The 23374-nt window shown below is 37.2% G+C and overlaps 1 long non-coding RNA gene across 2 annotated transcripts; it reads left to right on the top strand.

Annotated features, from left to right (window-relative positions):
* The first annotated feature begins 4422 nt into the window (after window positions 1-4422).
* Window positions 4423-20909, top strand: LOC136280933 (uncharacterized). Of its 2 annotated transcripts, none has more exons than XR_010717476.1 (7): window positions 4423-4507; window positions 9010-9171; window positions 9643-9822; window positions 10341-10534; window positions 15950-16046; window positions 16767-17213; window positions 20375-20909. It is a non-coding gene; the product is annotated as an uncharacterized lncRNA (long non-coding RNA). The 2 variants fall into 2 exon arrangements; XR_010717475.1 differs by lacking the exon at window positions 4423-4507 and adding an exon at window positions 5461-5505.
* Window positions 20910-23374: the final 2465 nt, after the last annotated feature.

Raw genomic sequence — 23374 nt, 5'->3', positions numbered from 1 at the left:
GGCCTGGAGGGTTCAATACTTCAGTAAGTTCTTGCTTTCTTTATCTGTCATCATGTCCAGATTGAAGCGTTCGTGGCTCCAATATAGAATAAAAGGATTTTTGGGAGAACTTAACGTTATATAGAAACAAGTACTCTGTATCATCGATCAAATTACGGGCATAAGCCATGAGAATAGTGTCTCTTACTTTTGGCATGGCAGATATGAGCAAGGACGAAATCGGCAAGACACTCAGTAAACTTTCAAAGGTTCACAATTGCTGGAATAAGAAACTCACGGTTTCCAAGATCTTTTCGTAATGTAAACTTTTGGCAGGACCGCCAACGGCAACTGACGGCCTCGACGTTGAGTCCCTTTACGTCGCCGTCGCCATAAGGTCTCGGGTGACTGTTTCGAGGTACGCGGAAGTTAAGCGTTAAGTGGACTATGTCAGAGGATCGCCTGATTTCCCAAGGTATTACTTTACGGAAGAAGGGCTAGGACTTTCAAAATAAATTATTTGTTTCTTATATCACTATCATGCCTTGCCAACCGGAGCTATACAGAAGGCGCTTGACCCATTTTGCGTCGGAAAAAGCAACTGGGACTACCCGGTAAGTTAGCTCGTTGGGCGTTGGAGGGGAAGAAAAATATCTGTATAAATTCTATGCATGCTCAGCACTCTTGTAGTTTAAGCAATTTATACGACAGGATCCAACGAGCTTTAGATATAGTGGCCTTCCAAGGGTACTTGTTTGTTTTGGTCTTCAGAGAAAGGTGATAAAGTGGACGTGGCCTCAATTGGCATGTCAGTAGTTTGACACCATAAGAAGCATTGATGAGCCGGAGTCCAGAATTATTTCGTTCAAAAGGAAGCAGTAAATAGTTGTTCACTGGATTACTGACGTCAAGGCGAGCAACCATGCAAGGTTCAGGTAAGATGCTAACTGAAGGAACGAAAAGATCCACGACAGATCAGACGAACAACAAGCAAATTTAAAATGATACAAAAAAGTTTAATTCACTCTTAAATCATTCTTTGGGGAGACAAGTACATAAGTATATAGGAGTTTACCAAACTATGGTTTTGAAAAAGGTAACGCTTTCATATCAAATGGGTGTTGTTCTGTGTAATGGAAAAAAACTTCGCACCTGAACCAATCCTTGGAATGGCTTGAGAAAAACTCTGGGAGAATCTCTAAAGTTGGTCGTTGGACATAATAACAAGCCGGTATTATTAACGCGGTCGCAATGATAAAAAAACTGAATTTTTATTGGTGCCTGAGAGAATGCGGAGCTCGCCATATGGCACTAGGTAGAACCGGAGTCTAGCACGCCGGTGAAAAAGGTGGGGGGGGGGGGGAAAGTAGGGGACACAACATCCGATTTATGTTCTGTATCTTAAGCTGCTGTACTAATTTATCTTTTCGAACCGCCGTAAGTAGCAGACGACTTTTGCGCTCCGTCATCGTTCATATTATTACTTCGCTTAAGGCCAGATAGGCTTGATTTCCGCCGCTCTATAGCTGGCCCAGTCTGTGATCCTCCCTGGTGAGATACCGCACTTTGCTTGAAGCGTTCACCTAGTTTCCAAAGTAACAAATCACATTTATTTTGTCTTGTTTTCCTTAGTAGTTTGTCCTGTCGGTAAATGTGCTCACGTTGTGGCTGGGTCATCCAATAATGTTCTGCCATTAAAATATATTCAATGGAGAAGAAACTAATTCAAACGGTAAGTTAACTGCCAAAGATAAGAAAGACCACAGGGTATAGACATTTCTTTTTATAGACCCCATTGCTCCGGTCTTGGAGCAAGCAGACCAAAGGTGATAGCAATGAACGACCGAAGGACTACTTCTTGTCTGCGACATGGCGATGAATTCGTCATTTAACCTACTTAGAACTTCATTCAGGTCCAATTTCAGCTTGTGAATCGTAACATTTGTCTGAATATTTCTTGTGATTGGGTGATCAAAATGTAGGGATCAATTTGTTTTGTCACTCGGTATGAGTACGCAAGGAATTGTGTTTTTCACTAAACCACTCTTTGTAGGAAGTAACAAAACTGCGGTGGTCAAAGGCTGCTTATACTGTCATTAAATAGGTCAGTGGAATGAGTCAACGATTTCTGGCGGGTAGCAGAAGGGTTGTGAGCTGTTAACTTTCTGACGTCAGTGTATCAGAAAAACAAAACCTAATTAAGGGGACCAACGGAATGGCGAGTTAAAGATAAGAAACATTAAACGGCATAAACTTATTTTTTGTATGGTCCTCATTTCTCCGGTCCTGGGGCAATGGGCAACTAAGGGGACCAAAGTGATCGAAATTTTTCAACGGAAACGAAAGATGAAAAGACTATTTTTTTTGTCCAAAGAACCGACTGAAAAATGTTTTTTTCTTGACGTACGTTATCTACACTTTTAAGTGTTGTGAGAAATCCAGATGATTTGCATTTTTTTTGACTGATCTGTTAATGACGTATCAGCCCAACTTCTAGTAGGATAAGCATAGCAAAGTTCTTTGAAACCTCCGTTAAATCAGGAGGTTCTAGGGTGGCTTCTTTGCTCTGCATTGCCCTGCCGTGTAATCTTTGGTGAACATCGGACTGAATTTTAAAGATAAGGAAGATTAAAGGGTATAAACTTATTCTTTTTTATAGTTCCCACTGCTCCGGTCCTATGGCAATGAACAGTTAAGGGGACCTAAGGTGATTGAAATTTATCAATGCATAAGAAAAATGAAAAATGTTTTTGGTGACGTGCGTTATCTCCACCTCTAAGTGTTTTGGGAGATTCCGATTTTTTCTGCATTTTACTATTGATTTGTCCAAGACCCATTAGCTCAATACTAGTGTGATAAACATCGCAAGTTCCTCGAGAATTAAGTTACATCAGGCGCTTCTAGGGTATAAGCGTAGTCGAAATGTAATTACTTTAAAGGTAAGCTTTAGGTCAGTAAGCTTCTTTGTTGCCCTGCCGCATAGCCCTTGTTGAAAATTGGAATAAATTTAAAGATATGTAAGATTACAGGGTATAAACTTATTTATTTGTATAGTCCCCGTTACTCCGGTCCTGGTGCAATGAACAACTAAAGGACTCAGGGTAATCGAAACTTTCAAAGGATAAAAAAGATTGACAATGTTTTTTCGTGACGCACGCTATCTCTACTTTTAAGTGTTTTGGCAAATCCTGATTGTTTTGCATTTTCCTACTGATCTGTTGATGGCGCATCAGCCAAATTATCATGATCAATTTATGTGATGAAATGAAAGCCCCAAGGATTTTTTGAAAAGAAAAATTGAACTTAGTCTAAGGAAATTAATCTCGTTGCTCGTTTTGAACAAATAACTAAGAAATTCAGGTAAAATTTCAAAGGGAAAGCGGCTTTCTATTTTGCTTGCGACGGTCCCCATAATTTTTACTGCAAGATAACGATATGTCTGCACATATGGCATGAGCATTTTTGTGATAGAAAAGACGAGAAACTTAAAGAAAACAACTTATTTTCCTTTGGTAAGATATCTCTTGAAAGGGCTATATCGGGTGAAATAATCATCAAAATGCACGGATGTGTTTTCTCGTCATTTTTAGGGTCCCCACATGGTGGATTATGACTTAGGTAAAATTTCTAGCGCAAATGTAATTGTCATTTTCAAAATTTTGACCAAATAATGGGCTTGTTAGGTGGAGCTTTGCTAAGGAGAGCGATATCATTTCGATGGAATCCTGACGCACAAAGAAAGCAACGGATTCAACAGGAAATAAAAATTGGCGGTAAATTATTAAATACACACGCAAAAAAATAAAAACAGTACAGACTGGCCCAAAAAACAAATGCTCAAGACGGCGTAAGTTAACATGCTACGTTGATGGAATATATGTATGAATTTAGGAGATAAGATCTTGCTAGAAGCGGGTGCTCATCAAATACACGGGGTAAAGTTATTGTGGAAATATAGCGCCATAGTTAATAAGTCCACACGTGCTCTGCAAACGAAATTTCCCGCACAATTCTGTAACAGAAGTACGATGGTTAAAGGCTGCTTTTTCTCCTATAAACTAAGTCTGTGCAAGAAGTCAACGTTTACTGGCGGTAAGCAGGAGGGATGGAAGCTGTTAACTTTTTGACGTTAGTGTTATGTATCGAAACAACAAAACCTAATTAAGGGGAACCTGTTAAAGATAAGAAACATTAAACGGACAAATTTATTTTTTGTGTAGTCCCCATTTCTCTGGTCCTGGGGCAATGAGCAATTAAGGGGACCAAAGGTGATCGAAATGCGTCCACGGGTAAGAAAGATGAAAAGACTATTTTTTTTTTGTCTAAAGAACCGAGTGAAAAATGTTTTTTCGTGACGTGCGTTATCTCTACTTTTAAGTATTGTGACAAATCCAAATTTTTTGCATTTTTTACTGATCTTTTAACTTGTTTATTTGTATAGTCCTCATTTCTCCAGTCCTGGGGCAATGAACAATTAAGAGGACCTAAGGTGATCGAAATTTGTCAATGGATAAGAAACTATTTTAAGGTAAGCTATAAGTTGCTATGTTCTTTAACTTTTATTTTTCTGTTCTACATTGTCCCTACCGAATAATCTTTGGTGAACAACGGAGCAAATTTTAACTTGGTCCCCACATTGTCCGAAGACAATATTTTAGTCGTGCAGTGTAACTGATTGCTGTGATTATCATGATCAATTTATGCGATGAAATGAAAGCACCATGCCTTTTCCACGGGAAGAATTGAACCTAGTTTGAGGGAATTTATTTAGCTGGTCGTTTCGAATTGAACGGTTGACTAAGAAATTAGGGTAAAATTGCGAAGAGAAAGCGGCTTTCTTTTTTTCTTGCGACGATCCCCATAATTTTTCACTACATGATAACAAAATGTCTGCACATGAGGCATGAGCAGTTTGGTGATAGGACAGAAACTTAATGAGAACAACTTAATGTTTCTTTGGGTCAGATATTTATTGGAAGAGGCTATATCGGGTGAAATAATAAACAAAATGCTCGGTGGGCAAAGGCTGCTTATGCTGTCTACTAAGTCAGTGCAATAAGTAAACGTTTACTGGCGGGTAGCAGAGGGATACAAGTTGTTAACGTTTTGACTTCAGTGTAATGTATCGAAAAACAAAAACCCTAATTAAGGGGACCCACGGAGTGGTGAGTGAATCTGTTCAAGATAGGAAACATTAGACGGCATAAATTTATTTTTTTTGTAGTTCCCATTGCTCCGGTCTTGGGGCAACGAGCAATTTAGGGGACCAAAGGTGATCGAAATTTGTCAAAGGATAAGAAAGATGAAAAGACTATTTTTTGTCTAAAGAACCGAGTGAAAATGTTTTTTCGTGACGTGCGTTATCTCTACTTCTAAGTGTTGTGATAAATCCAAATGTTTTGCATTTTTTTACTGATCTGTTAATGAAACATAAGCCCAACTGCCAGTATGATAAGTATAGCAAGTTCCATGAGACTTCAGCTGCATCTGGAGTATAAGCGGAGCCAAAATGTAACTATTTTAAAGGTAAGCTATAAGTCATCGTTATGTTCTTCACCTTTCACTTTTCTGTTCTGTTCTGTTGGGTGACATCGGACCAAATTTTAACATGGTCCTCATATTGCCCAAAGACAAAATTCTCAGTCGTGCAGTGTTACTGATTACTGCGATTATCATGATTAATTTATGTGTTGAAGTGAAAGTACCGAGCCTTTTCAACGGAAAAATTGAACTTAGTCTAAAGGATTTAATCTAGTCGCTCGTTTCGATCAGTCGATTTAGAAATTCAGATAAAATTGCGAAGAGAGGGCACCTTTTTTCCTTGCGAAGGTCCCCATAAAATCTGGTGCATGATGGTGACGAGTCTGTACATAAGGCGTGAGCAGTTTAACGATAGAAAAGGGCAGAAGCTTAATGAGAACAATTTATTGTTTCTTTTGGTAAGATGTCTATTGGAAGAGGCTATGTCGACTCATAAAATCGGGTGAAATGATAATTAAAATGCACGGATGTGTTTTCTCGTCATTTAGAGGTCCCCACATGGTGGGTTATATCCATGGCAAAATTTTTAATTAATTGCGAAAATATTATGACCAAATAGACTTGACGATGTTTCCAAACCATGGACTTGAGAGGTAAAAGTTCGCTGAGGGGAGCGAAGAAAGTTCCATGAAATTGTGTGGCAGAAAGACAGCAACAGATTCGACATTAAAAATTGGCGGGTAATAATTAATAACACACGCAAAAAAATAAAACAGTGCAAAGTGGCTCAAGAACACAAAATTGCTCAAGACGGCGTAAGTTAAATTGTTTCGTTAATAGGATTTACGTATGAATTTAGGGGATGAAATCTTGCTGGAAACTGGTGCTAATCAAATACAAGGGGTAACTTTTTTCGTAGAGATACAGCGCCATAGTAAGAGTCCCCATGTGCTCTGCAAACAAAATTTCCCGCGCAATCCTGTAATCTATTACTGTGCTGATTAATTTATGTGATGAAGTACAACTGCATATCGAACCTTTTAATGGAGAAACCTGGACGTTATTTATCAGAACTTACTTTAAAAATAATTTACCGTGTTGGTTTTTAGCTGAAAATCTACTTCAAATTCGGGGGATTTGTTAAAAAAAAAAAAAAAGGAATTTTTTTTCTTGTGCGGGAATGGCCATATTATTTAGTATGAGTTCATAACATGTTTGCGCGGTCTTAAGTTGCTAATATTCTCTGTGCTGCAATATGACCCTCAAGATAATTTTTTGCGATGATAGCGACCTAAGGCGCCCACACGGTCTGTACACAAAATCGTTTGTCATGCTGTTACTGGTTGTTCGTTGTTGTTATTGTCATGATGAAATAAGAGGATAAATTTGAAGCTATCGAATTCTTTTTTTTTAAATAATGAACTTAATTTAACAGAATTTGCCGTACAGAAAGTTACTTAGTTGGTCGAGTAAGAAATTTGGGTAAAATGGAGACGAAAAGACGGATTTATCTATTTGAGAAGGTCCCCGTTCTTAATCACTGATCACTCGGCGAAAAGTGTAAATACGATGATCACAATGTTTACCAAATATAAATTTAAGGGTTAAAACTTTGCTAAGGAGAGCGACAGCATTTCGATGGAATCGTGTGGGGGAAAGTGACCAAGAAATTTGACAGGGAATAAATTGGCGGGAAATTATTGAGGGGCCAAAAATTGATCTGTACAAATCGGCCCAAGGACGCAAAATTTCTCAAGACGGCGTAAGTAAAACGTTCCTTTGATGTGATTTATTTGTGAATTAAGTTAATGAAGCCTTGCTGGAAAACGGGCGCCAATTGGGGTAATCTTTTTGTGGATATAGCGCCATAGTAATTCACAGAGTCCCCTCATAATCTAAAAATAAAATTACCCGCGTTATCTTATCACCTTTTACTATGATTATGAATTTATGCGATGAAGTGCAGCTTTGTAGAACACTGAAGTTTATTTTAAAAATTTGTCTGTTGTGTTCGAGTGAAAAAAGGGCTCAAACAACTTGCCATCTTTTAGGAAAAGCAAAGGAACGGTAAATTCATTGGACAAATGTTTGCTACTTTTTTTTTTTTTTAATTGGAAAAATTTACAAAATGTACGTGAATAGGGCGTTTGTTGTCTTTTGCCCGGCCCGCGAGAAAGAAACGTCTGCTGCTATTTGCTAAGGGAAGGTCAGAATCATGCGGATCACAGTAGAGATTTTGTCACTACCGGGAAAGATTCATGAAACTGTTGCAACATTTCCATATATGATTTTAAAGTTGGCGTAAGCCCGTTTTTGGGGATTTTTGGAGGAAAAGGGCGGCCTTTTCAGATTTAGGAAATCAAAAGAATGCGTCCTTCGGAATACTCCACAGCTTAAAAAATAGTGTAAATTTATTGATCTTAAAAATTTTGTGGTTATGTATTTTTTATCAGTTTGTTTATTTATTTGGTAGCAGTCCTTTACAACAAAGAATGACCGATGGAGGTACATCGGTTTTGTCAGACTCTCAGATCCCCAACTAAAGGCAATTCAATGTACTTTACAGCTACCCCGCATATAGGTGACATGGAACTGCAACAAAACTCCTTCTTCCTCTTAATCCAAGATCATTAGACTACAATCCCTTTCAGACTCTATTTTATGCTAAACTTCCTCGTACATCTTATTGTGTCCAGGGAAAAACTGTTCGACTAAAACCGTAGCCAAAGGTAATATGTGTGACACAGATAGAGCAAACAAAAGAGAACAATACCAAAACAAAAATATTATTAGAATGGTTTAGACGAAGAGGGTCAGCTTTAGAAAATTGGAACGCTTTGGAAATTACTAATAGACCATGGAAAGGCAATTACATTACTTTTCTTGCTAGCTTAAAAAATAGGCAGCCTAACCTTGCATTTGGCCACTGATATAGTATGACTTTTATAACATTGAAGATAACTAGGGGTTGTATCATGATGCTCGAATGTAGTGTTGCAGAAAATTTCCATTCACATGTAAAACAGTAAACTGCCGTAACCCACGTATCTATGAGTACCCTGTTTGTGGAGAGAAAGATGATTCGCGAATATAGTGATTGACTGACATTCAGGCAATAACTAAATGGTAAAAAATAATCATAATAAAGATAATAATATCGGTAAATTTATAGGGGCTAGCTCGAGAACCTAACTGTTCTATCTCTAACCCTTTAACTCCCAGAAGTGATCAACATGAAATTTCTCCCGATAATGTCCTTATATTATCTTGCAAACAGCTCATGAGAATATTCAAACTTATCAGGTAGAAGTTGTTGTCCTGATCTAACACCAAATTCTCACAACTAATTTGCAAGGATATGTGTAGCAGCTAGAAGGGAGAATTACCAATCAGATCTTGGGAGTTAAGGAATTAAGGCTAAAAGTGATTAACTCATTTACAGCTACTTACTCATTTCGATAATATATATGGATTTGCCTCCCACAGGAGGAAGTAGCCACAAAAAGGGAAGCAAAATGATCAACGGATTTGGTATAATTTTGTTTTAAGGGTGAGGTGTGTTCCAACAGAGAAGTTTTCAAAGGGTGATCTCCCTCTTCAATATAAAGGGGAACTTGTCTCAGAGGATGAAGGTTATCAAAGAGAAGATTTGCATGTGGAAGAAATAAGAAGCTTTCTCTTCTTTTTTAAGGATGGATTCCTGTGTTTATGGTAAGTTATTTTAATTATAATATAGTAAAACGTCACTAACCGTAAGCGCTAAGTTAAACAAAAAAGATTTTAAGGTAGTGGGGGAGGCTGTCCTAAGACTACTGTACACAAATCGACCTGAATGAATTCAAATAGGCTTCATGAGATTGTTAATCACTGATATTGAAATACATACTATTTTGTGTGTAATGTGCTTCATGATTTGTCATCATTTGCATATTACTCCAAATGAAATAAAATTACCATCAGAATATATGGTACTTTTTTTGCACTTTTTTGGCTTTATCATGAGTTGCATTTAAGTTTCATTGTAAATAAAGTAGTTGTGTAATTTTAGATGGGCTTGGTCTGCGCCACACAACCAAAGGAAGAACTGAAACTAAGTCATCAAACCTTACACTACACTTTTACAAGGAACAAATTGAGACTGCTCTTTTCCAATTATAACTTTGACTTTTGTGGATTTTCTAGCCTTGATGCAACATTCTCTGCTGGACTTGGAAGACTAAAAAACGATAATCCATTAAATAAAGCAAATGAGAAAGATTAACGGTGAAGACAAAGTGTGCCTTGCCCTTTGTGGACTTCGGAACGGTGAAGGTCTACACTGTGACCATGAAGTTAGAGATCTTCCCTGGCGAAAGCTAAAAGGTATTGCAACCTAACCATTAATAACTTGTTTTGGGAGACTTGTGTCATACTTAACAGAACTGCAGCAACTCTTTTCTTTGCTTGTGGTTCAGTGTAACGGACCCCATGAGCTATCAGGGTGTTTGCCCCATCTCTTCTAAAGATAATTTCGTTTTTTTTTTTCTTGTTTTGTTTCGTTTTGTTTTGTTTTTTTAGGGGAACATTCATAGCCCTTAGGATAAAAAATTATAACATTTAATTCTCCATTCCAGACTTAGATTTACTCAAATGCAAACCGTTTCAGTCCTGTTATGATTACGTATATTAATCTCTCTTAACATGAATATTGAAAATACCATACAATCTGTCTAGATATCATGACAACTCATACCATCCTTGGTCAAAACAATCTAAAAGTTATTTTTTTAATAATACTTCAAATGATGACGACAATGATTATGATGATGGCTCCAATTATTCATTCCTGGTTTCACACAAATTAGCAAAACTCTACACATTTCTTTTTCTTAACCACATAGGTAATGAGAGCAAGGCAGATGGACTAAAGAATGGGACAGTAAGGTGCAACACAAAAAAGAAGAAAATATGAACAAGGGCAACAGCAGTCCTGACAATGATGAAAGTTTCCACATAGATGTAACAACAAATTCTGAAGAGATTTACTCCCTGAATCAGATCAATGACTGTCTATTTACAGACTCCTTGGAAACTGGTATGTACATACAAACACCCTCTATTATATAAACTGCAGATGTCCCTTACACTCTGAGCCCATCAATTCTTAGGGCTCTTTGGAAAATGAGAGATATTTTTTGATGTTACAGAAATAGTTTTCCAATATTAAATCCCCACTGAGTTTTTTGCAAGTGGCTTTTGCCATTTCAAATGTCTTCATAAATATCATTATACATTCTCTTCCAACGTCAAAGGTAAGTTGCAACCAAACAAAAGCCTTAAAAATCATAAAAACAATGAACTATTACTACCACGGCTAAAAGTAAAACAGTGGTGTAAGAAAAGTGCAAGAAAAGGGGAGGAGGAAAAACAAAAGGTGTAAGACTGCTTTTTGTGCATAACCAAACTGCGGAAGCTTATGATTTGCATCTGAAAGAACAGTATCTATAAACGGTGTTTTGGACAATTTCGCTCTTCAGACCCTCAAAGTGACTAAAAGAAACGGTTTGAATAGCTTCGAAAGACATTCTCAGACAAAACTCCCAGGAACTAATGCGTCAAAAGATGGTGGTTTTGACATAGAAGAGTTGAAGTTATTAAATGAAGTTTGGCTCTACTAAGAAATAATGATTATCACAAAACAAGAAAAAAACTGTTACATTCCTTTTTTGTGTCTGCTGCATTTATAATGCATGCAGACACTTAGATAAGCTGTAAAACGCGCGACCAGCTACTTCATATACGACAAGATCTCGGATTTACTCTTGACGTTTCACTGCGGATTCCATTTGGTGATACGATACATGAAGTATGCACGGAGGGGTAATACTTTCGGCCTGTAATACTTTCGGCCTGTAATACTTTCGGGTGCAAACTTCGTTCCTCAGGGGAATAATCTATCCAATCGGATACGAGGAAAGGACAAAGGAAAGAGGTCGTGGCAAACTACCGATTTCCGGGAAGACTCGGAACCAATCAAATCTGAGAAAAGGACAAAGTCAAATCCGTCAAACTATATGCTTTCGAAAAACGTTTGGGTTGCGTCGTATCGTCCTGATTTCGTTCGTCAAGCCAGGGTGTACTATTGCTTGCAAGGTGAGTGATCTTTTCGCTTTTCATATTTGTAATGGATTTCTTAAAAGGTGTTTTCTCATTTTGCCACAGCATTCGCACTGGGTGTCATTCCGGCCGAGTGAAAGGTTTTGAAAGATGCTTTGAATTTGTAAATCGACTGAAGCTTTCTCGGCGCCAACACGATCACCGCCCCGCCATTTTGCAAGTGCTCAGGACGCAAAATAAGCTTTATGAGCCCCATTTGGGGAATGGAAAGTTCCTTCGGGGAACAATTGAGCTCCATTTGGGGAATGAAAAGCCCGTTAAGGGAATTATTAAGTCTCACTTGGGGATTACAAAGCCCAATGGGGGATATAATATGCCCTGTTTACGAAATGGATTTTGCCGAAGATACATGTATTTCACTACACACATGAAAACATCTATCACTAGACAAACATGTGCGAAAGCTGTGGCGATTTTATACAGAGGAGAGAAACCTAGAACTAGTATTCTTCATGATAATTATTATCTAAGCATCGCTATGAACAGATCTTTGCATACAGTTGTAAGGTATCAATGCTTTCAAAAATTGGAATCCTTCATCAAGATTAATCAAGCGCTCAATTGCTCCTTCACATTTCAACTGTCCAGCATTTGAAGATTTGCTATTTCCTTTGCACTTCCTAAGTGCAACTTGTGATTTTCCTAAGAGAATTTTCATTTGAAGCTTTTTTGTTTTGAAGAATATATTTTCAACACACATAGCAGCTCTCCTATCTGATCGTCTTAGTTCAGATTTACAAATGTCGCTATAATGAACATTAGCTAGTCTATCTTTATTTTCTGGTCGACTTTGACCAAGGAATATACCAGGATATGCAAACTCTTCAGAATATTGATCTCTGAATATACTTAAGGGTTTGTTTCCCTCTCCTGGTGCAACATTTAAAATACGTTGAGGCAGACTGTCTTCAAAATAATGTGTGTTGGTCAACATGGTGTCAGTAACACCAGCAGGTGTTTCTGCTTCATCTTCAGTCCACTGATCATCATTATCATTACTGTCATTTCCATCTTGCTTATTGGAACCACTGCTCTTTTCTATTTCTGGTTCACTTTGATTTTCAGTATTAGTATCATCTAATAAACAGTTTGCAGTATACTGCACTCCCCAACCTTCATTTAGTGTTATTCCTTCCTGTCTGTAGAGGCTGCTGTTGTGGATTGATTTATAATGAATAAGTAAACAAATAAAAAATTATAATTCACCTAGGTTAGTTTTTTTTTTTGGCATTTTGTTGTTATAGTTAAAATTTGTAGTAGTAGTCGTAGTCGTCGTCGTTTTTGATGCAGTGCTCCCTATGTTATTAGAAATTTTGAAATACATTATATTGCTATGAAACAAACTCAAAAGGTTCTTTTTCACTTGCAGTCAATGGAAGAACAAAAAGAAGAGATTGTTGGTTTCTTAGACAATGTGTCTCCAACTAAAAAAAGTAGCAAGACATCTTACTTTGACATGTCCATACAAACCACCGATGGCTTAGTAAGAGGAGTCTGCGTCTCCGGAAGTAAACAGGAACACTTTGATCAAATGAGCAAAAAGAAATCTCCAATAAAACTTCGAAATTTTAGAATTGAAAGAGCAGGAGATGCAACCACAGTACTGATGAATAACAATGTACTGTTAGAGCCTACAAAAGAAATACCTTTTTCAAGAATTGAGTTGCCAAGTGCCAACAATATCCAATCAATTTCAGCTGCAAACACAAATCAAAGTATCACCATCAAAGCCAAACTTATTCAGATGTCATCAACAAAAAAAGTGAAGACAGAGTATGGTGAAAAAAAAAAGTTGTTTGCCTATCTTGTGGACCCACATGGAGCCATTAAGGTGACACTTTGGGAACAATTCTGTGGATCTCATTAATCCTGCTGAGCTACCTCAGAACTTTACCAATACAACAGCAGCAGCAGAAATACTTGGAGTGCGAAGTGTCACGGCATATCAAGCCTGCTGCAACTGTAACAAAAAGCTGGTAATAGAGACGTCTCCCATACTAACCTGTTCAACTTGTGGGCTCAAGCAGAATATGAAGTCCACCATTCAACAATGTTATGGACAACTACTGGTACAAATTAAAGAATCGAAGATCACAGTGACCCTGTTCAACGACATCCTGCATGATATGCTAGCGTCACAAGGAAAGAGAACTCTTCCGATCACTGAGGAAACCATAACTACCTTTCTTCTAGAGTTACCAACTATAACCAGCATAACATTCAACAACAAACAAAAATAGTGGAGTCAGTGCAAATCTGAATAAAATGAACAATTTCCTGTCACACATCAGTGGAAATTACTACTGAATACCAAACGTTAATAATACCTGTTTTGTTACAGTTTGCAACAAACATTTTGTAGACACTGGTTTTAAGTGAAATGATTGTTTCTCTGACTGATAAACATTATTTACAAGTACACGTGCTGCTTTTTTTGGGATAATAATTCTGTTGCGTTACATTTCTGATACATTTCATTTCAATTAAAAGACAAACACTTCAAAATACTTTTAAAAGTATATCCACCTATTAGTTACTTGAACACGACAATGTAAATATACTAACTTTGTTTTACCTATGTTTTGTTCCAAATTGATTGCATATTACCATTAAATGAAAAACATAATGATTTCTTAGGAATTATTACAACCAGAGACTTTTTCTTGCTTTGCAAAACTGCTACTGCGTTTGCATTACAGTTGTCTTGTGTTACAAAGACTTCTGATACTATTCAATTTTGTTAAAAACTATTGGCTGTTGTATTTCAATTCTTTGATTTAAATATTCTGCTACAAAATAAAAGAAACGTTCACTTTAATGTTAGATTCTTTGCAGTACCATAACACAATAAAAGTTATTTAAACAGTGATGAAGATGTAATCACAATCATTATATTGATGATTGATATTGATGATCCCTTACCTCCAACTGGAGCATTGGACATTCACCACTTCAGTTCCCCATCTTTGTGATGCCTTGAGCATTCCATAGCACTGCCTTTCGGGAGATGTTTCTAGCCAGTTTAACAGTATTAAAAAAAATAGGCGCCTACAGCAGATTCCATTCCACTGCAGCAGACACAAGTACCCATTGGGTACCTATTTTCTTAACCATGTAGTTAATGAAGGTAGATGCCAGTAAAAGATGGCAAAGTTGAGAGTAAGGTGCAACGCAACAAAGAACAAAATATGAACGAGAGCAACAACATGGCTGATGTTGATGAACAATTCCAGATAACTATCATAACAACTAAGGATGTTTCCTCCATGAATCAGAATAACTAAATATCTGCAGACTCCTTACAGCAATTTCACGAGTGGAAACTTGGGTTGTGTGATAAGGAATGCTGGGTAAACGATGAAGCGAATTACAAAGCAATCGAATAATTAGAATCTCTGCCTTTTAATTTGGCTTAATTTAAAGGTAGTCACTAAATTTATATTGATAGCCACATATAAAGCAATTACCTGACATATTTTGAAGGAAAAGGAACTTGTTATGCTGAAATAAGCGACCACTTGCCACACAGGTCTATCAGAGAGTATCATTTTACGAAATGGCATTGTAAGGGAGATACAAACTGGAAAGAAACATCTAACTAGTACAATAACACAATTAGTGATCAATCCTAAACTACTCAGATTTATTTTATTGACTGGTTGGATTGTTTTAATTTGGAGTGATTTTTGTCTGGCCCGTATCTCGAACAATATGATCATCTCTTAATCTGGCCATTCAGTTCCACAGTAGTTGTCCTTGCTCAACCAACGTTGCCATTTTGTATAACTGCTTCAGTCAAATTTCCATAGACAGGTCATGTTCTACTCTCACTTACTTACACTTTTGTATACTGAACTGATCATGCTCCCTTATTGCAAAGAATTTCTGTAAGGGGGGGGGGGGGGGGGTTTCCAAATCCTTTTTCGGGTTGAGTTGTTCAAAGCTAGGTTTAGATAATCCAGGCTTAGTGTGAAATCTGGTTCCAGATCTGAAAGCTTTAAATGAAAATTCAATACAATTCTTTTTGTCTCCAATTTAAAAATTGGATGCTATGAAAAGAAAAGAGAAGATTATCCAAAAAAGGCTTTTGAAAGAAGGAATAAAGAAGCTTGGATAAAAATTTGACCTTGGGTTAATGCTTATTGGCCTTTGAACAACTGGGCCTAGGAATCTCTCATCAACTTCTTTTTTTTCCCACTGGGGCATATATATTTATAATGCTTTCCTAACTTAGAAGTTTCAAGTTATAGTAATTAAGCTTTTTTATTTGTTCCAGTCTTGCCATAAACAAGACTTTCAGCATAACTCACTATTTTTCCTCTTGAATTCAAAGGGGAAAGAAATCTACATCTCCAGTTCCTTCTTCTTACAACGGTGGAATAATGCATCGCAGAGCAATGCACCTGAAAAAGTCCTTCATTCTGTGTCAGGTAATAATGATTATTGTGATAATAATACTTTTAAACATGCTTATAACATAGCATGCTTGCCCTATCTTAGTCCAAACCCTAATTAAGTCGTATTTTCATCTCCTACTTCAACAAAGTCTCCAGTTATCAAGGAAAATGTCATGAAAATTCTGGAATTGAGCTTCTTTAAGACACTCAAACTGACTGACCAAAAACATTGCCTGACAACAAAAATGAAACCAGGAAGGGTAGATCTAACTGGTGGCTAAATCTGTGGAATGATAATATTATGATTGCAAAAATGTACTATAATATTAAAGAGTCTCATGCTGTTGCATCGATACTTTTTTGGTTTTTCCTTTTTTTTGGTTCTTTATTTTTTTTTCCTATTTTAGCTTTCTAATTTCTAAATTAAATCCGGAAAGTCATTCTTTTTAGCCTTGCCCCCTTCTCCTTGGTATTTTCATCAACCCTGACTGGGTAACACATTGCACATCCTGATGTCATGATATCACAATTACAGCAAAGACAGTGAGAACATTTTATGAAGTTTTCAAAAAGTTCAGCATAATGACGTGTTTTTCTGATGCTAACAATGCCTTTTTGGGCCATTAAAAAGAAAATATTTCTGTTTCATTTTTTATATTTTAATACCTTGGGGGGAATTTCTATAATTTGAGTTTGTAAAATATTGTTTGAGTAAACGTAATTTATGTTTTAATTATCATATTTTTAAAACAGATCAGACATAGTTGAGATTCGTAGTAAGTGGGGCAGGACTGTAACAGTAATTTTGACACCTGAGGTGAAAAACAGCATCGACCTCCTCAACAAGACAAGGAAAGCCGTGGGTATTCCAGATGAAAATCCATTTAATAGTTGCTAGGTCAAATAGACAGTCAAATTTGCTATGGAAGGCGGCCTACCTCTGTCAAACCTTACAGAGATAGCCAGTACCAAACTCAGAAAGTATATGGCGACCATTTCCCAAGTAGTCTCTCTCAAAGGAACAGAGGTATACCGACTAAGCAAGACACCTTGGTCATGAAATCCAAGTGCATGGAGACTTCTACTGTCTTCACGAATCTGCAGTTGAAATTTCCAAAGTGAGCAAGCTTCTTCTTACAGTCGGTCAAGGTGAAACAAGAAAGTTCACAAGGAAAACACTGGCGGAAAATGACTGAAATGGTGAGTACAAGATTCAATGGTTTCATAACTAATTTCTCTTGTTCTTCTGTCTATATTGTTCTTGAGAGCCATAAACTACACATTTTTTTGTTCTTTACAAACACGATTAAGGTGCTAACTATGTTAAAAAAGAGAGAAGAAAGATCGGTCACTTACCAAGTTGAACTACACTAGGAAGTGATCCTAGACCGTTTCATGCTTAGCTGCCAACCTCGTCCCAAGGTACATCGGTCACTTTTTCAAAGTGGCGGCCACGCGTTCGTAGATTCCCGTGCATAAGGGGATATGCATGCTCAAACAATTACTTATGGGGACTACCAGCCATACTTATGGGGACATTTCTAAAACAACTAGTTATGGGAATTACTTGCCATTCTTAAAGAGCTTATGACACGAATTTTTTTGCGTAAATATTTAGCTTATCATATGTACAAACCAATTCCGATTGAAGAATAGTCCTAGACTTAAAACTCGGTTTTTTCGGGCCCTAAAGTGCTTTTGTCTTAAAAGTGTCCCGTGGACTGGTAACGAATTAGCGGCTGATGACGTAGAAAACTGTGAAAACTCTCAGTCTACACCAAAATACCTTTCACATCTCTTGCAATTTTGTATAAGTCAGCGCTGAAATAATTTTGAAATAACGACCGATAGCGATGTCTACCTACCTTAAGTAAGCTCTACCGAGAGTTGTAATACATCGTACTCAAGTTATAAAGAAGAAATGAAAGTTGCGAGTACGGTTCAGCCCTAAGAAGGAGAAACGCGCTGCATCAAACGAAGATTTATACGAAGACTGACAAAGGCGGTTTCCCGCTTGCATTGTTTAGGTCAAGATTAGAACAAAAATTCCCGTTACTGAATGTCTAGTTTGCTGCGCTTGTGTTTTGTGGATAGCTCTGTTCGTTTCTGTTGCAATAGCATTGTTAGTGAATGTTTCCATCCGACAGATGCCAGTAGGTAATTTATGACCGGCCCGGTAACAAGAGAGCCTACGCCACCTCCACATGATGCAATCCCATTGGCAAGCGCCTTCTATTAAAGTATTCACCCAGGACAACGATAGACGACACATAGGAGAAACTAGAACCCACTAACCATACAAGTCCGTAGGTCACATACATTTATGAGCTTCTTGTATGAAGGAGGTTAGGAACAACCCTGGGACGGATAGTAACGCACCAGCAAAGGACACAACACGGCATCCAAGACGATCACACAATGCACTTGATATAAGACCAAAAAAAAATTAGAACCCATGGCCATGGCGCCAATCCACGCTGTGAAAAGAAATCAATAATATGATCTCCATGTATAAAGAAACATGTCATTCTTTTTGTCACGGGCGTGAAGCAGAGGCAAATTTTTTAAATGCGGCAACGACTGTTTTACATCCGTTTCATGACCAATATTATTAGGTTCCTCTCGGTCAATGCTCTAGTGTTTCGTTGCTGTAGAGAAATTCCCTTGGTAAACCAAAAGCTAACTTTTGAAGAAATAATCAGTTGTATCACGAGGCACGATGATTTTCCACCGAAGAGTAATCGAGCAGTTCTACTGCAAGTTGCTCCTTCTCCCATAGATTGCAAAGGCAGAAGCCATGGTCACGGTCGTCGAGCCGGTCAAACCAAAAGGAAAACGAGTGAGTTTATAGTCATCTGATTCAAGTTAATCTCATATAGGCATTTTAATAGAAAAAAACCTTATTTAGTTTAAGTGCAGCATTGCCATATGACCCATTCCGCACAAAGGAAATAACGGACATCAGTATTATTAATGAATATTTCGTACGCATCGACTTTCATACGGCACTTAAATTCGTTACTATCTAATTCAATAAAATTTGTGTTTCCTTATTTATATCGTTGCGGTGCTGTTATCCCAATGAAATTGCTAATATTGCTACTTTTGGTTTCTTGAGGGTAGGGGGGAATTGATAGCTCGTGAGATGGATTTTCGGAAACCTAGGTTAGGAGAATACACGGCCCCTTTAAGCTTGTTTTTATGCCATTATCCGTCAGAGGTTGCACACTGTTCACGCAACAGGATATCGGTCAGCTCAGGAAAGGGCTTGAACTTCATTACAATTGATGTAAATCTTTTATCAAAATACGATGGAAGCTACAATTGGTATGATATTCATACGATAAGAAAAGCGCAAATGTAGTCATGTGGAAAGACAAAAAGTGTGAGTACATCTCAAGCGCGTGAAATAAACATCAAGAAGGAGCTCACCATTTTTCATTTGCGAAATGTCAGCCGGAAAGAATGTTGAACAATCGTGTATAGTGTGGAAACAGGGCCCTTAATCAGCATTCGTTTTAGCTGAATTCATCGGTTATGTTACCCTTATTTGTGGTATGTGTTCGCAACAGGCGTCTTCGAAGCCGGTACGGAGAATAAGGCCGACGACATTAAAGAGTAGAATCTCCTCGATGTCGACGATCGAAAGCGTCCATTTTGGCCATACAGCTACGTCATTTGGAAAGTCGTGTATATAATTGCCCGGTTTATGTGTATTATTCTTGTAGCGAACATCATTGGGCGCTCCAGCCACGCACTATGTTCGTCCTCTCTATGATATTTCTCCTTTCTCCACCATAATTGCTTACGCGTCTTCACAGTTTTCTACGTCACAGCTATATAACATGATTTTGGCCGCTCGCTTAGTGGCGACACTTTTTGGCCGCCAAATCGTACTTCCAATGGACCAAAAAATTGGTCAAGGAGAACCCGCTAAGCGCTATGGTTAATGATCTCTAATTTTAAATACAGCTATCAACCAGAAGATGCAAAATAAAAAATTTCAAAATTTCGTGTCATAGGCACTTTAAAGGGAAAAGCTCTACATAGCTACTAATGTGGACTACTTGCCGTACTTATGGTGACATGCTAACACACAACTACTTATGGGGACTACTTTCCATTCTTGTGGCGACATGCTAATACACAGTTACTTACGGGGACTACTTGCAAAGAAATTAACCCCCCCCCTTCCCCCCCCCCCCCCCCCCCCCGAAAAACGCAGCAGTCACATGGACATGGAAAATGTGGACCGGGGAATGTCAAAGTCAAAGAGTAAGTAGAGAAAATGTTGTAATTATAAGAGGAGTAAGTTTTAGCTGAAAGCTTACTTGTTGTGCTTATTTTGATTTTCTTTACAGAGTAAGATGCCCATGTTTTATGTACAGAAGAAGAGAAGGAGGCAGTTTTTTAAGCACCCTAGTTCATTTGTCAGAGAAAGACGCTTTACGGGAAAATTGGACTGTAAGAACTGTATTTTAAAAGCAAATGGTGCATTAGATGGTAGGGACTGGCATGCTGTTAAATATTTTGTTAAGAATCATATTGACATTGGAGAAAGAGGGTTCTTGCCGCTAAAGTCCCCACCCTTAATGACAACCCTTAATACCTTGCTAAAATTCAACCTCAATAGCTGCAAGGACAACAAAAAACAGTAATTCATGATAATTAAGGGGTATTTTGCTGTTTCCAAACATCTCCAATATTTTAAAAAAAAACTTACCGTCATAGTTTGCGTGGATACCCTGTGATTCAACGACAAATAGAATATGTTATATTCTACCATAAATTTTTGGATATAGGCCAATCCCAAAATACCCCACCCAAAGTGTAAGCCACCAATCCTCCATTAAATTGGCTTTGTCAAGTGTAAAATGATATAAACTGTAGTATTGACATCAAAACTTTTAAAAGTCTTAGAATCAATATGTTATCCACTTGTAATTCCAACTCAAAATTTTGCTACCTTAAAAATAGGATTTTAGGGTTGTGTCCAGAATTTTTACATTATTTCGACTTTCTCAAATTCAGTCATTGATAACTATGGAGGTAGATTTCAGTATTACACAAACTAAGAGTGCTTTATTTAGCTCTTGATTGGAGTATTAAGATATAACCAATTGAAAGGGTTTGGCATCACATATTTAACTTTGTCAAACAATGACGTTATTAAGAAAACTAAACTTTTAGAATTGTATTTTAAAAGCAAATGGTGCATTTAGTGCAACACTTGCTTTTAAAATACAAACAACTTAAGGACCGGCATGCTGTTTAATACTTTGTGAAAAATCAGATTGACAAGAAAAAGCAGGTTCTTGCCCCTAAGTATAACTAATAGAATCGTTCTGTTTTTGTTATCTCAAAGTATAACTAATCCTGTGCAGGGTAACCTACTGTTTTGCCAAACTCTTCCAATCTCAGGGCTGTCACAAAGATCTCAAGTTTCTGGGTAACTACAGAAAGAAGGCAGGAAATTAAGCAGCTAGGGATTTCCTTTTTGGTTCTATTTTTATTCTATACTCTATGAAAGTGGCCAGTGGTCAACTTCATATTCGCTAAGGAAACTCCCTGGTCCCCCGCCCGTAATGACTACCCTGTTACCTTGCTAAAATTTCACCCCAAGAGCTGCAAGGACAACAAAATACAACTGAGATAATTAGTATATTCGTTATGATGTTGGACATAATTGCTAACATTATGATAGTTAAGGAGTGTTTTGCTTTGCATTTCCCAATATTTAAAAATATTACTAATAGTCAAAGTTTGTGTGGGTCTCCTGATTCAAGGGCAAATAGTATGTTCCAGTTGCCTCAAATTTTCTTCAAAAGTAATAGAGCTTCCCTTTATTTTATCAATCATTTTAAAAAGTTTCTGTAGATTCTCATCACGTAATCACTGTTACCGAAGGTGAGCCCTACCAAGACTTCTTATAAATACTCCTGCGCTTACAGTTTTAGTGAATTGTATAATCCGCCAGGATCTAAGGCTCCTGCAAATGTTTGGGTTATACTGTTATAAAAAACACACCCTGAACATTTGGATATAAGCCTATATTAAAGTACCCAACCTCAATATAAGCTACCAAATTCTCAAATCTATACATCCTGATAGTAAGCTCTGTAGACCTTACATACCCGCCAATATTCTTAATATGACTAAACATGAATTTTTTATCCATATCATTACTGTTTCGTTAAAGGGTGTAGTTTCAGCCAGTATTGCATTGTAGCTTGTAACCACTGATCCGGCCTTGTTAAGTTATAAATATATACAATGCAGTATTGTTATACGATTTTGCAAAATATTAGAAGCAATTTGCCATCCATTTGTAGGCCTAACTAGTTTTTAATTGGTCAATATCTTCTTTACAACAAAAAGCTCCTATGAAATTATGAGCTCAGGGTTATATCCAGAATTTTTACCGTTTTTAAGTCTCTTACACTTGATCATTGATAATTCCAGAGGTGGATTTTAATATACACTAACTAAGAGTGCTTCATTTCTGGAGTGTAAGCAAAACCAATGAGAGAGTTTTGCATAATGATTTTAACAAAAAAATTTATAACTACAGTGGTTGAATTGAACTGTTATTGATCAAGCATTGTGAAACCAACATCAGAGGGTTGTGCAACCAAACTACGTCTTAAGTTAAATTTTAGTAGCCATTAGCATACAATCTTATGACCAATCTCACTAAAAAGATGTCTGCAACATGGGATGCAGAATATCTGCTCTACTCACTCGTGAGTGGCTTTGGCTGATAACTCTCCTGTGACAGTTAAAAAGAAATCGCTGCTTAAAATTATATTAAAGTGTTACAGTTCCATTAACTTCAAACTTCTCTTGCCTTCTTTTTTTGTGAAAAGCCACCTGAAGTTCCAAGATTATGAGGAGGGCTTACCAGTCTGGCTTATATATATGCTACGTGTAGGATGGAAGCCAATGTTAATTAAGTTCCAAGTACTAGATCCTTTTTTTTCTTCTATAAGAACCTTTTTTAATAGGAACGTTTAGGCTGAGATTAGCCCAAATTTTTAAAACATTCTCAGAACATACCCAGGCTGAGAGTCAGTTGAGAACTTTTTCATTTTGCTCATCTTTTTTATCTTTTTTTTAATGAAGAATAAGAGAAGAATAAATAAGGGCAAAAGAAATGTTAAACTGTGGTCAAACAGGACAATAAACTCAAATACTTAAGAATGCGGTTTTTACTGTTGTACGATAAACTGAAGAACAACTCATATTGTGGTCGAATTTAGTCCGTAATAATAAAACTTTCAGAACATCTTAAGAAAGTTTTCAGACTCAAATTGCATAAAAAAGAACGTTCAACCTCAGCCCCCAAATTAGACGTTAAAAAA

This window comes from Pocillopora verrucosa, chromosome 5 (assembly GCF_036669915.1).
Source record: "Pocillopora verrucosa isolate sample1 chromosome 5, ASM3666991v2, whole genome shotgun sequence".
In the NCBI taxonomy this organism is placed as follows: Eukaryota; Metazoa; Cnidaria; class Anthozoa; order Scleractinia; family Pocilloporidae; genus Pocillopora; species Pocillopora verrucosa.
This window is presented reverse-complemented; position numbering and strand designations above follow the sequence as displayed.